Below are 12,552 nucleotides of genomic sequence, written 5' to 3'. Positions count from 1 at the left end.
GCCAACATCCTATCTTGTAAGTTATTCAATCTTCAAGTTGTGTCCAACTCTTTGTGACCCAGTGGATTGCAGCACGCAGACTCTTCTGTCCTCCACTTTCTCCTGGAGTTCACTCAAATTCATGTCCATTGAGTCAGTGATGCTGTCTAACCATTTCATCCTCTGCCACCTGTTTCTCCTTTGGCCTTCAATCTTTCCCAGCATTAGGGTCTTTTCCAATGAGTCAGCTCTTTGCATCAGGTGGCCAAAGTACAGGAGCTTCAGCTTCAGCCCTTCCAATGAATATTCAGGACTGATTGCCTTTAGGATTGACTGGTTTGATCTTGCAGTCCAAGGGACTCTCAAGAGGCTTCTCCAGCACTACAGTTCAAAAGCATCAATTCTTCAGCGCTCAGCCTTCTACTATGGTCCAACTCTCACGTCCATACATGACTACTGGGAAGACCATAGCTTTGACTCTCCATACCTTTGTTTACAAAGTGGTATCTCTGCTTTTTAATACACTGTCTAGGTTTGTTACAGCTTTCTTTCAAAGGAGCAGGTGTCTTTTAATTTCATGTCTGCAGTCATCATCCACAGTGATTTTGGAGCCCGAGAAAATGAAATGTCACTGCTTTTACTCTTTCCTCCTCTATTTGCCATAAATTGGTGGGACCTGATGCCATATGAAAATGAAAGTCTCTCAGTTGTGTCAGACTCTGCAACTCCATGAACTATACAGTCCATGGAATTCTCCAGGCCAGAATAATGGAGTGGGTAGCCCTTCTCCAGGGGATCTTCCCAACCCAGGGAGCGAACCCAGATCTCCTGCATTGCAGGTGGATTCTTTGCCAGCTGAGCCACCAGAGAAGCCCGAATCTTAGTTATTTCGAATGTTGAGTTTTAAGACGGCTTTTTAACTCTACTCTTTCACCCTCATCAAGAAGCTCTTTAGTTCCTCTTTCTACTATTAGAGTGGGATCATCTACATAGCTGAGGTTATTGATATTTCTCCCTGCAATCTTGATTTCAGCCTGTGATTGACCCAGCCTAGCATTTCGTATAATGTACTTTGCCTACAAGTGAAATAAGCAGGCTGACAGCATATAGCTTTGTCTTACTCCTTTCCCAGTTTTGAAACAGTCAGTTGTTCCTTGTCTGGTTCTGTTTGTTCTGGATCTGCACACAGGTTTCTCAGGAGACAGGTAAGGTGGTCTCGTATTCCCATCTCTTTAATAAGAATTTTCCACAGTTTGTTGTGATCTATACAGCCAAAGGCTTTGGCACAGTCAATGAAGCAGAAGTAGATGTTTTTCTTAAACTCCCTTGCTTTCTCCATGATCCAGCAAATGTTGGCAATTTAATCTCTGGTTCCTCTGCCTTTTCTAAACAGCTTATACATCTGGAAGTTCTTGGTTCACATATTGCTGAACCTAGCTTGAAGGATTTTGAGCATAACCTTGCTAGCAGGTAAAAAGAGAGCAATTGTGTGATAGTTTGAACATTTTTTGGCATTTCCCCATTTGGCTTGGGATGAAAACTGACCTTTTCCAGTCCTGTGGCCACTGCTGAATTTTCCAAGTTTGCTAACATTGCATGCAGTACTGTAACAGCAGCATCTTTTAGGATTTTAAATAGCTTAGCTGGAATTCTGTGACTTCCACTAGCTTTGATCATAGTAATGCTTCCTACAACACAAGAGAAGACTCTACACATGGACATCACCAGATGGTCAACACAGAAATCAGATTGATTATATTCTTTGCAGCCAAAGATGGAGAAGCTCTATACAGTCAACAAAAACAAGACCAGGAGCTTACTGTGGCTCAGATCATGAACTCCTTATTGCCAAATTCAGTCTCAAATTGAAGAAAGTAGGGAAAACCGCTAGACCATTCAGGTATGACCTAAATCAAATCCCTTATGATTATATAGTGGAAGTGAGAAATAGATTTAAGGGCCTAGATCTCATAGAGTGCCTGATGAACTATGGAATGAGGTTTGTGACATTGTACAGGAGACAGGGATCAAGACCATCCCCATGGAAAAGAAATGCAAAAAAGCAAAATGGCTGCCTGGGGAGGCCTTACAAATAGCTGTGAAAAGAAGAGAGGTGAAAAGCAAAGGAGAAAAGGAAAGATATAAGCATCTGAATGCAGAGTTCCAAAGAATAGCAAGAAGAGATAAGAAAGTCTTCCTCAGCAATCAATGCAAAGAAATAGAGGAAAACAACACAATGGGAAAGACTAGAGATCTCGTCAAGAAAATTAGAGACACCAAGGGAAGATTTCATGCAAAGATGGGCTTGGTAAAGGACAGAAATGGTATGGACCTAACAGAAGCAGAAGATTTTAAGAAGAGGTGGCAAGAATACACAGAAGAACTGTACAAAAAAGATCTTCATGACCCAGATAAGCACAATGGTGTGATCACTCATCTAGAGCCAGACATCCTGGAATGTGAAGTCAAGTGGGCCTTAGAAAGCATCACTATGAACAAAGCTAGTGGAGGTGACGGAATTCCAGTGGAGCTATTTCAAATCCTGAAAGATGATGCTGTGAAAGTGCTGCACTCAATATGCCAGCAAATTTGGAAAACTCAGCAGTGGTCACAGGACTGGAAAAGGTCAATTTTCATTCCAATCCCAAAGAAAGGCAATGCCAAAGAATGCTCAAACTACTGCACAATGGCACTCATCTCACACGCTAGTAAAGTAATGGTCAAAATTCTCCAAGCCAGGCTTCAGCAATATGTGAACCGTGAACTTCCTGATGTTCAAGCTGGTTTTAGAAAAGGCAGAGGAACCAGAGATCAAATTGCCAACATCTGCTGGATCATGGAAAAAGCAAGAGAGTTCCAGAAAAACATCTGTTTCTGCTTTATTGACTATGCCAAAGCCTTTGACTGTGTGGATCAAAATAAACTGTGGAAAATTCTGAAAGAGGTGGAAATACCAGACCACCTGACCTGCCTCTTGAGAAACCTATATGCAGGTCAGGAAGCAAGAGTTAGAACTGGACATGGAACAACAGACTGGTTCCAAATAGGAAAAGGAGTATGTCAAGGCTGTATATTGTCACCCTGCTTATTTAACTTATATGCAGAGTACATCATGAGAAACTCTGGGCTGGAAGAAGCACAAGCTGGAATCAAGATTGCTGGGAGAAATATCAGTAACCTCAGATATGCAGATGACACCACCTTTATGGCAGAAAGTGGAGAGGAACTAAAAAGCCTCTTGATGAAAGTGAAAGAGGAGAGTGAAAAAGTTGGCTTAAAGCTCAACATTCAGAAAATGAAGATCATGGCCTCTGGTCCCATCACTTAATGGGAAATAGATGGGGAAACAGTGTCAGACTTTATTTTTGGGGGCTCCAAGATCACTGCAGATGGTGATTGCAGCCATGAAATTAAAAGACGCTTACTCCTTGGAAGCAAAGTTATGACCAACCTACATAGCATATTCAAAAGCAGAGACACTATGCTGACTAAGGTCCATCTAGTCAAGGCTATGGTTTTCCCAGTGGTCATGTATGGAAGTGAGAGTTGGACTGTGAAGAAGGCTGAGTGCCGAAGAATTGATGCTTTTGAAGTGTGGTGTTGGAGAAGACTCTTGAGAGTCCCTTGGACTGCAAGGAGATCCAACCAGTCCATTCTGAAGGAGATCAGCCCTGGGATTTCTTTGGAAGGAATGATGCTAAAGCTGAAACTCCAGTACTTTGGCCACCTCATGCGAAGAGTTGACTCATTGGAAAAGACTCTGATGCTGGGAGTGATTGGGGGCAGGAGGAGAAGGGGACGACCGAGGATGAGATGGCTGGATGACATCACTGACTCGATGGACGTGAGTCTGAGTGAACTCTGGGAGATGGTGATGGACAGGGAGGCCTGGCGTGCTGCGATTCATGGCGTCGCAAAGAGTCAGACACGACTGAGTGACTAAACTGAAACTGAACTGAATGCTTCCTAAGGTGTATTTGACCTACACTCCTTGATGTTTGGCTCTAGGTGAATGATCACACCATCATGGTTATCTGAGTCATTAAGACATTTTTTGCATAGTTCTGTGTATTCTTATCACCTCTTTCTAATCTCGTCTGCTTCTTTTAAGTACTTTCTGTTTCTGTCCTTTATCATGCCTATCTTTGCATAAAATGTTCTGTTGGTATCTTCAGTTTTCTTGAAGAGATCTCTAGTCTTTCCCATTCTATTGTTTTCCTCCTTTTCTTTGCATTGTTCATTGAAGAAGGCCTTATCTCTCCTAGCTATTCTCTGGAACTCTTCATTCAGTTGGATGTATCTTTCCCTTTCTCCTTTGCCTTTTGCTTCTCTTCTTTCCTTAGCTATTTGTAAAGTCTCAGAAAGCCACTTTGCCTTCTTACATTTGTCTTGTTGGGATATTTTTTGGTTACTGCCCCCTGTACAATGTTACCAGCCTCTGTCTATGATTCTTCAGGCACTCTGTCTACTAGACCTAACCCCTGCATCTATTTGTCACTGTGAGATACTGGAGTGGGTTGCCATTTTTTCTCCAGGGGACCATGTTTTATCAGAACTCTTCACTATGACTTGTCTGTCTTCAGTAGCCCTGGCATGGCATGGTTGGTAGCTTCATTAAGTTACATACACCCTTTCACAACAAGGCTGTGATCTGTGAAGGAGGAACTTGTAGAGAATGAGATCAATAACCTCTTCCTCTTATGAAAATGTGGAAGTGAAAGTGTTGATCACTCACTCGTCCGATGGACTATACCTCTCTCCATGGGATTCTCCAGGCCAGAATACTGGAGTGGATAGCCATTTCCTCCTCCAGGGGATTTTCCTAATCCAGGGATCAAACCTGGGTTTGAAACATTGCAGGCAGAATCTTTACTGTCTGAGCTACCATTGGCCTGACCTCCAGGGATGCTGGGCTGTGATACAGACCTACCTTTCACTCTCATCTTGAGAGTGAGGCAGTGCTTACTCCAGTATGTCTGTACACTTTTTCTTTTTTTCACTCAAATCATGTTGCTATTCTAGGCAAAGAACAGTACTGTTAGAATTAGTCTGTCTCCTTCTTTTGACCTTCTTTGTGAGTTTATATACTTCTTGAGGCTATTTCATTGTGAAGATAAACACCTTTCAAAAAAAAGTTGTGAAATCATAGCCTTTATAGCTGGAAGAGTGTATAGTCCAGCCCACTCTTCTTTTGCTTGATCAAACTAAAGGCCAGCAAACTTCAGTTTACTTGCCCAAGCTTTCCATGCAGGCCTGCAAAGAAGTTTGTTATTTTCTGCATCAGTATCTCTTCTGAGGCTATGTATAATGTACATCATTGGAGGCAGTAATAAATAGGGTTGTCCCCTTTGATAAACACCAACCCTAGACATAGAGACCAGGAGAGATGATCTGGGTTGGGAGAAAGAAGACATGAGGAATATGGGAAAAGGATGGGAAACATGGAGGAGTAATCAGCATCTTCTCTAAGCTGTACTTAACCAGTGTCAGTGGGCATTGCAGTCTAGGTAGATCCAAACAACTCAGGCGAGTCTAAAATTTTGAGGGGGCCAGAAACAACTCTTGAGTTGTCCGATGTCTTGAATTATATGTTGTATGTTGCATGAGCAGCTGGATGGAAGAGAAATGGCTTGAACTTTAGAAGCAGAAACACATTCTGTCACATTCTGTCAATCTAGCAGATAGTTGCGTGTGACCTTGGGTCAGTTCTTCCCAGACATACTACTCCCTGTGTAATAGGGATGGTAATGACAGCCTCATAGGGGTTGTGTGGTGAGGTTTAAATAAGATAAAAAGTCTAAAACACTAAGAACAGTTCCTGTGTGTACTGGGCCTTCAGTAGGCATGCAGGCTCATACCCTTCCTGTTTGCAGTATTGAGATGATCCAGCATGTGCTCCAGTGAACTGTAGTAATATCCCCACATCTCCTGCGACTGGAACCGAGTTGCTCTGTCCTCTCTGAGAGAGGGTTTTTTCCTCCTCTTCCCACCATACAGGTTTCACTTGCCAAGTAAACCAGTCTTCAGATTTGGAACACTCAGTGACTGCTCAGCTGATTTATTGGTTGGTGCATGAAGCAGTCAGATTGTATGGGCCTTGAACTTGTTATAGGGGAAATCCATTCTCTTTGTAAAAGCAGCTGGTGGATTTTAGTGAGGTTGTGATGAGGGACATTACTTTTGGGGTCATTGTAATATATTCTGATTTGTCAGAAGAACAAGAAGTCCTAAATTTAAAAGGAAAGTATCCTAAACTTCAGAATGATTTTATTGTGCTTAGGAGATTTGGATTGCTTCCTAATTTCTCTGCTTAGCTTGGGACAAATAATTTTCCTGGCAGTCAGTCTTCTAGCTAAAAGCAATAATGAAAGCGAAAGTGTCAGTCGCTCAGTTGTGTTTGACTTTGCGACCTTATGGACTGTGGCCTGCCAGGATCCTCTGTCCATGGGATTCTCCAGGCAGGAATACTAGAGTGGGTTCCCATTCCCTTCCACAGAGGATCTTCCCAACCCAGGGATTGAACCTAGGTCTCCTGCATTACAGGCAGATTCTTTACTGTCTTAGCTACCATCTAGTAATAATTCTGGATACATTTAAAGAAACAGCTCTCCCTGCCCTCCTTCCCCACAGTAGTCACAGTTATATCTTAGGCAGTAAAGCAGAGTGTTTAAGGACATAGACTGTGGAGACAGATGGCTTGGATTTGTATCCTGGCTCTGACATTTGTTTGCTATGTGACCTTGGGCAGCTTGTTTAACTTCTGTGTTTCATGGGTTATTTGTGGAGAGTAACCTTACTTCCATAAGGGGTTTAAACAAAGATTGACTATATGATGATGTCTCTGATACTGGCTACCTCTTGAGATTCTCTGTCTCGCTTCCTTTTCCCTTTCCTATTTATTACCATTCAGCTAGACACCCTGATTGGATTTTCATTCTTTACTACTTTGCTCAAATTAGGCCGCATAATTTTCCTCCCCTCTCTGATTTATGCTTTCACATCTGCCTAAGATGATTGGCAGCCTTGGTACAAAGATGCTGGAGAAGCCTGCAGGGAGAATTAGCCCAGTGTACTTTCAAGTTTGTTTCCTGACAGCAGAGGGTGCCACAATGTTTCTGGTGATAGAAATGTTTTGTGCTGAATGATTTGCCTTCTACCTGGTACTTAAAATAAGAGCTTTCTCAGGATACTGACACTGAGGCCTTTTTAAAATCTATTATATAATAATGACACAAACCAACATCAAGAGTGCACAATCTTGAATAGTTTTAAGGTTTAATTAAGCATGTCTATTACCACCATATTTCATATCTGTTTGTATTCCTTGGGCCAGGTTTGTACAGGTGGAATATTTTCAAGAGTGTACAGCCTGTGTTATCTGCAGCTGTGTCCCTATATGTTTTGGAAAGGGCAAGAGAGGAGGGAGGTGGATTGGTGAGCAGTGAGGGGCTGGAGGTGCAAGTCTGGGAGCAGGTAACACCAGTGCTGGAATGATGTAAATTTTGGTGCCAAGGGAAATCTGCAAGCTGAGTAGGGCCAGATGGACAAGCCCTCTGAGTGGGAAAGTACTGTTTGGCTCGCTAATAATTGGGAACTGATCAGAGCCAAAGAAACAAATGTGCATGCCAAGGGGGACCCAAAGTATGGCAGATTGAATTTTCTAAGATGGCTGCAACACAAATCTTCATTCCACATGCTCATTTCCCGGTGTGGCATTGACACCCCGGTCATCAAGACAAGGGACCTCGTTTTCTCCCCTTGAACGTGTGTGACTAGCGACTGTGGTTGAAGTGACGTTTGCTGAACTAGGTCAGAAAGCTGATAGACTTGCTACCTGGGATGTGATAGGGATGCTCGCTCTTGGAACCTCACCACCATGCTATGGGGAAGCCTGTGTGAGCCCATGAGAACCCACGTGTAGTTGTTCTGGCTGACAACCTCCTCAGACATCCCAGCCAACAGCCAGGTTTAGGAATGAGGGAAACTTATTGTAACTATGTGACAGACTGTAAGTGAGAACAGCCAAGTTCAACCTGGTCAAACCCCAGAACCATGAGAGATACGAAAATAATTGTTTAAATACAAGTTTTGAGGTGATTTGTTACCCAACAAGGTCCTTCAGCCGGAGGATCTGGGATAAGAGAGTTAAGTCAAGGTTGAATATCCAAAGTGAAAGGTAAACAACGGAAAGGAGTGTGAGCATAGCAGAGGGATGAAGACGGAGGGAGGGTCGGGGTGGGTAATGAGGGAGTCTAATGAGGCATGATTGGTGAGGGGTCTGTGACCTGGCCGACTGCTTACCATCCTGCTCTTCTTGACAGTAAGCAAGGTTGTAGCTGCCTGCACTCTCCTAACATCTTATTATGGAAAATGTAAAACATGTACAAGTGAAGCAGTTGAACCCCATATTCATTGCCTAGTTTCACCATGACCAACTCGTGGCTGACTTTATATCCTGACTTAGTTTCCCCTTCATGTTATTTTGAAGCAAATCTCAGTCATGATATACTGTGTGTGTGTTAGTTACTCAGTCATGTCTGACTCTTGGTGACCCCATGGACTGTAGCCCTTTAGGCTCCTCTGTCCATGGGCTTTCCCAGGCAAGAATACTGGAGTGGATAGCCATTCCCTTCTCCAGGGGATCTTCCTGACCCAGGAATAGAAGCTGGGTCTCTTGCACTGTGGGCAGATTCTTTACCATCTGAGCCACCAGGGAAACTCAATATTATATTATCCCTACATATTTCAGATATAGATCTAAAAGATAAGGACTATTTTAAAAATATAACTGTAATACTACTGTCATACCTAAAGCAATGAGAAAGGAACTGTGCTGTGCTTAATCGCTCAGTCGTGTCCAACTGTTTGTGACCCCATGCACTGTAGCCCTCCAGGTTCCTCTGTCCATGGGGTTCTCCAGGCAAGAATACTGGAGTGGGTTGCCATGCCCTCCTCCAGGGGATCTTCTCAACCCAGGGATCAAACCCAGGTCTCCTGCATTGCAGGTGGATTCTTCACTGTCTGAGCCACCAGGGAAGCCCGAAGAAATAAGCAGTTATTCTCTAAATATCTCTTTTAATATATCAGTTTTTGTGTTTAAACCAGAATCTAAATAATATCAATAATAACAGTGCATGGGTGCATGCTAAGTTGCTTGATTTGTGTCCAACTCTGTGTGACCCTATGGACTGTAACCTGCCAGGCTTCTTTGTCCATGGGATTCTCCAGGCAAAAATACTGGAGTGGGTTGACATGCCCTCCTCCAGGGGATCTTCCCAGCCCAGGGATCAAACTTGTGTCTCTTTTGTCTCCTGCATTGGCAGGGGGGTTCTTTGCCACTAGCGCCACCTGTGAAGCCCCAATAATATCAGTACTGCCACAGAAATGAAATGCAATCTACATGTGAATTTTAAATAATGGTTAAACAAAAAGATTAGGTTTTAGGTTTCTCTGGTGGCTCAGATGGTAAAGAATCTGCCTGCAGTGCAGGAGACCAGGGTTTGATCCTGGGAATGGCAGGAGAAGGGAATGGCAACCCACTCTAGTATTCTTGCCTGGAGAATCACATGGACAGAGGAGCCTGGTGGGCTACACTCCACGGGGTCTCAAAGAGTTGAACATGACTGAGCAACTAACACTTCATTTAATCTAGAAGCTTGATCAGATTTAAGTTAAATTTTTGTCAAGACTACTTGAATGTTATGTTGTGTTTTTCCATTAGGGGACACATAAAAGACAGTCAATGTTATGTCTTAGATCCGGTATATATTAGGGCTTGAAGATTATTTTATTATTCATCTTTTGTTTATTCAGTTCAGTTCAGTCACTCAGTTGTGACTGACTCTTTGCGACCCCATGAACCACAGCACACCAGGCCTCCCTGTCCATCACCAACTCCCAGAGTTTACCCAAATTCATGACCATTGAGATGGTGATGTCATCCAGCCATCTCATCCTCTGTTGTCCCCTTCTCCTCCTGCCTTCAATCTTTCCCAACATCAGGGTCTTTTCAAATGAGTTAGCTCTTCGCATCAGGTGGCCAAAATATTGGAGTTTGAATTTCAACATCAGTCCTTCCAATGAACACCCAGGACTGATTTCCTTTAGGATGGACTGGTTGGACTCTTTGCAGTCCAAGGGACTCTCAAGAGTTCTCCAACACCACAGTTCAAAAGCATCAATTCTTCTGCACTCAGCTTTCTTTATAGTCCAACTCTCACATCCATACATGACTACTGGAAAAACCATAGCCTTGATTAGATGGATCTTTGTTGACAAAGTGGTAGAGAGTTCCAGAAAAACATCTATTTCTGCTTTATTGACTATGCCAAAGCCTTTGTGTGGATCACAATAAACTGTGGAAAATTCTAAAAGAGATGTGTATGCAGGTCAGGAAGCAACAGTTAGAAATGGACATGGAATGACAGACTGGTTCCAAATAGGAAAAGGAGTGCATCAAGGCTGTATATTGTCACCCTGCTTATTTAACTTATATGCAGAGTACATCATGGGAAGCGCTGGACTGGAAGAAGCACAAGCTGGAATCAAGATTGCCAGGAGATGTATCAATAACCTCAGATATGCAGATGACACTACCCTTATGGTGGAAAGTGAGGAACTAAAGAGCCTCTTGAGGAGAGTGAAAAAGTTGGCTTAAAGCTCAAAATTCAGAAAATGAAGATCATGGCATCTGGTCCCAACACTTCATGGGAAATAGATGGGAAAACAGTGGAAACAGTGTCAGACTTTATGTTTTTGGGCTCCAAAATCACTGCAGATGGTGATTGCAGCCATGAAATTAAAAGATGCTTACTCCTTGGAAGGAAACTTATGACCAACTTAGATAGCATATTCAAAAGCAGAGACATTACTTTGCCAACAAAGGTCCATCTAGTCAAGGCTATGGTTTTTCTAGTGGTCATGTATGGATGTGAGAGTTGGACTCTGAAGAAAGCTGAGTGCCGAAGAATTGATGCTTTTGAATTGTGGTGTTGGAGAAGACTCTTGAGAGTCCCTTGGACTGCAAGGAGATTGGTCCTGGGTGTTCTTTGGAAGGATTGATGCTGAAGCTGAAACTCCAGTACTTTGGCTACCTCATGTGAAGAGTTGACTCATTGGAAAATCTGATGCTGGGAGGGATTAGGGGCAGGAGGAGAAGGGGACAACAGAGGATGAGATGGCTGGATGGCACCACTGACTCAATGGATGTGAGCCTGAGTGAACTCCGGGAGTTGGTGATGGACAGGGAGGTTTGGCGAGCTGTGGTTCATGGGGTTGCAAAGAGTTGGTCATGACTGAGTGACTGAACTGAACTGAACTAATGTCTCTGCTTTTTAATATGCTGTCTAGGTTGGTCATAACTTTCCTTCCAAGGAGTAAGCATCTTTTAATTTCATGGCTGCAGTCACCATCTGCAGTGATTTTGGAGCCCAGAAAAATAAAGTTAGCCACTGTTTCCAGTGTTTCCCCATCTATTTCCCATGAAGTGATGGGAACGGATGCCATGATCTTAGTTTTCTGAATGTTGAGCTCTAAGCCAACTTTTTCACTCTCCTCTTTCACTTTTGTCAAGAGGCTCTTTAGTTCTTCTTCACTTTCTGCCATCAGGGTGGTGTCATCTGCATATCTGAGGTTATTGATATTTCTCCCGGCAATCTTGAGGCCTGGCGTGCTGCGGTTTGTTTATTAGCCTGAACATAACCATAAGGAGAAAACTCCCCCTCAGTTTGGTAATGTAAATAACAGTTGTGGGTTTTTTGTTTTTAGGCTATTGTTTTAAAATTGTATAAAAATCAGTAAGAATGTCTCTTTTTTCATGGTGAGTTTCTATTCAGATCAAAGTTTTTCTTAAAATTACTTTTGTTCCTTATTATAAGAATAACACATATTCATGTTAGAAAATATGTAATAGTGGAAAGAAGAGAGAAAAACAGTGGCCTTGAATTATATCACCCAAAGGCAACCCTGTGTACATTTTGGTTTATTGCCTCACAGTCCTCTTCTCTAGGCATTAAACACCCCTTTTTGTAACCATAGTTTCATATATATTTGTGTCCTGCTCTTTTTCATGTACTGGAACAAACATGCTTGTACTAATACAGTCTCTCTATAAACATCGTTTAAAATTCTTGCACAATATTTGTTTATAGACATTAAGCATTTAGAGTGTTGCTGATATCTTTTCATTTTGTAAATGTGTGATGAAGAGTGATGTATTTCACTTTTCTGTATTTGAGACTGTCCTTTGGAAATGCAATTTATTTCAAAAAGCTATGAAAAAGTTTATGTGCAATGTAGCATAACAAAATCAAATAAGAACTCCACAATCTAACTGTTCATTCAATCACCAAATATTTATTGAATTTCTGCTATGTCTCTATTTCAGACACTGGGATACAGTGGTAAACAAATAGACACAGTCTCTTCCTCTCATGCGGCTAATACAAGTCAGCCCTCTGTATCCATGAATTCTTCATTCAACCAACCACAGATAAAAAATATTTGGGGAAAAAAATTCCAGCAAGCACCAAAAGCAAAGTTGACTTTGTTGCACACTGGCAACTATTTACATAG

This window comes from Oryx dammah, unplaced genomic scaffold (assembly GCF_014754425.2).
Source record: "Oryx dammah isolate SB20612 unplaced genomic scaffold, SCBI_Odam_1.1 HiC_scaffold_3, whole genome shotgun sequence".
Lineage (NCBI taxonomy): Eukaryota > Metazoa > Chordata > Mammalia > Artiodactyla > Bovidae > Oryx > Oryx dammah.
The sequence above is the reverse complement of the archived record's forward strand: the minus strand, read 5'-3'. Positions refer to the sequence as shown.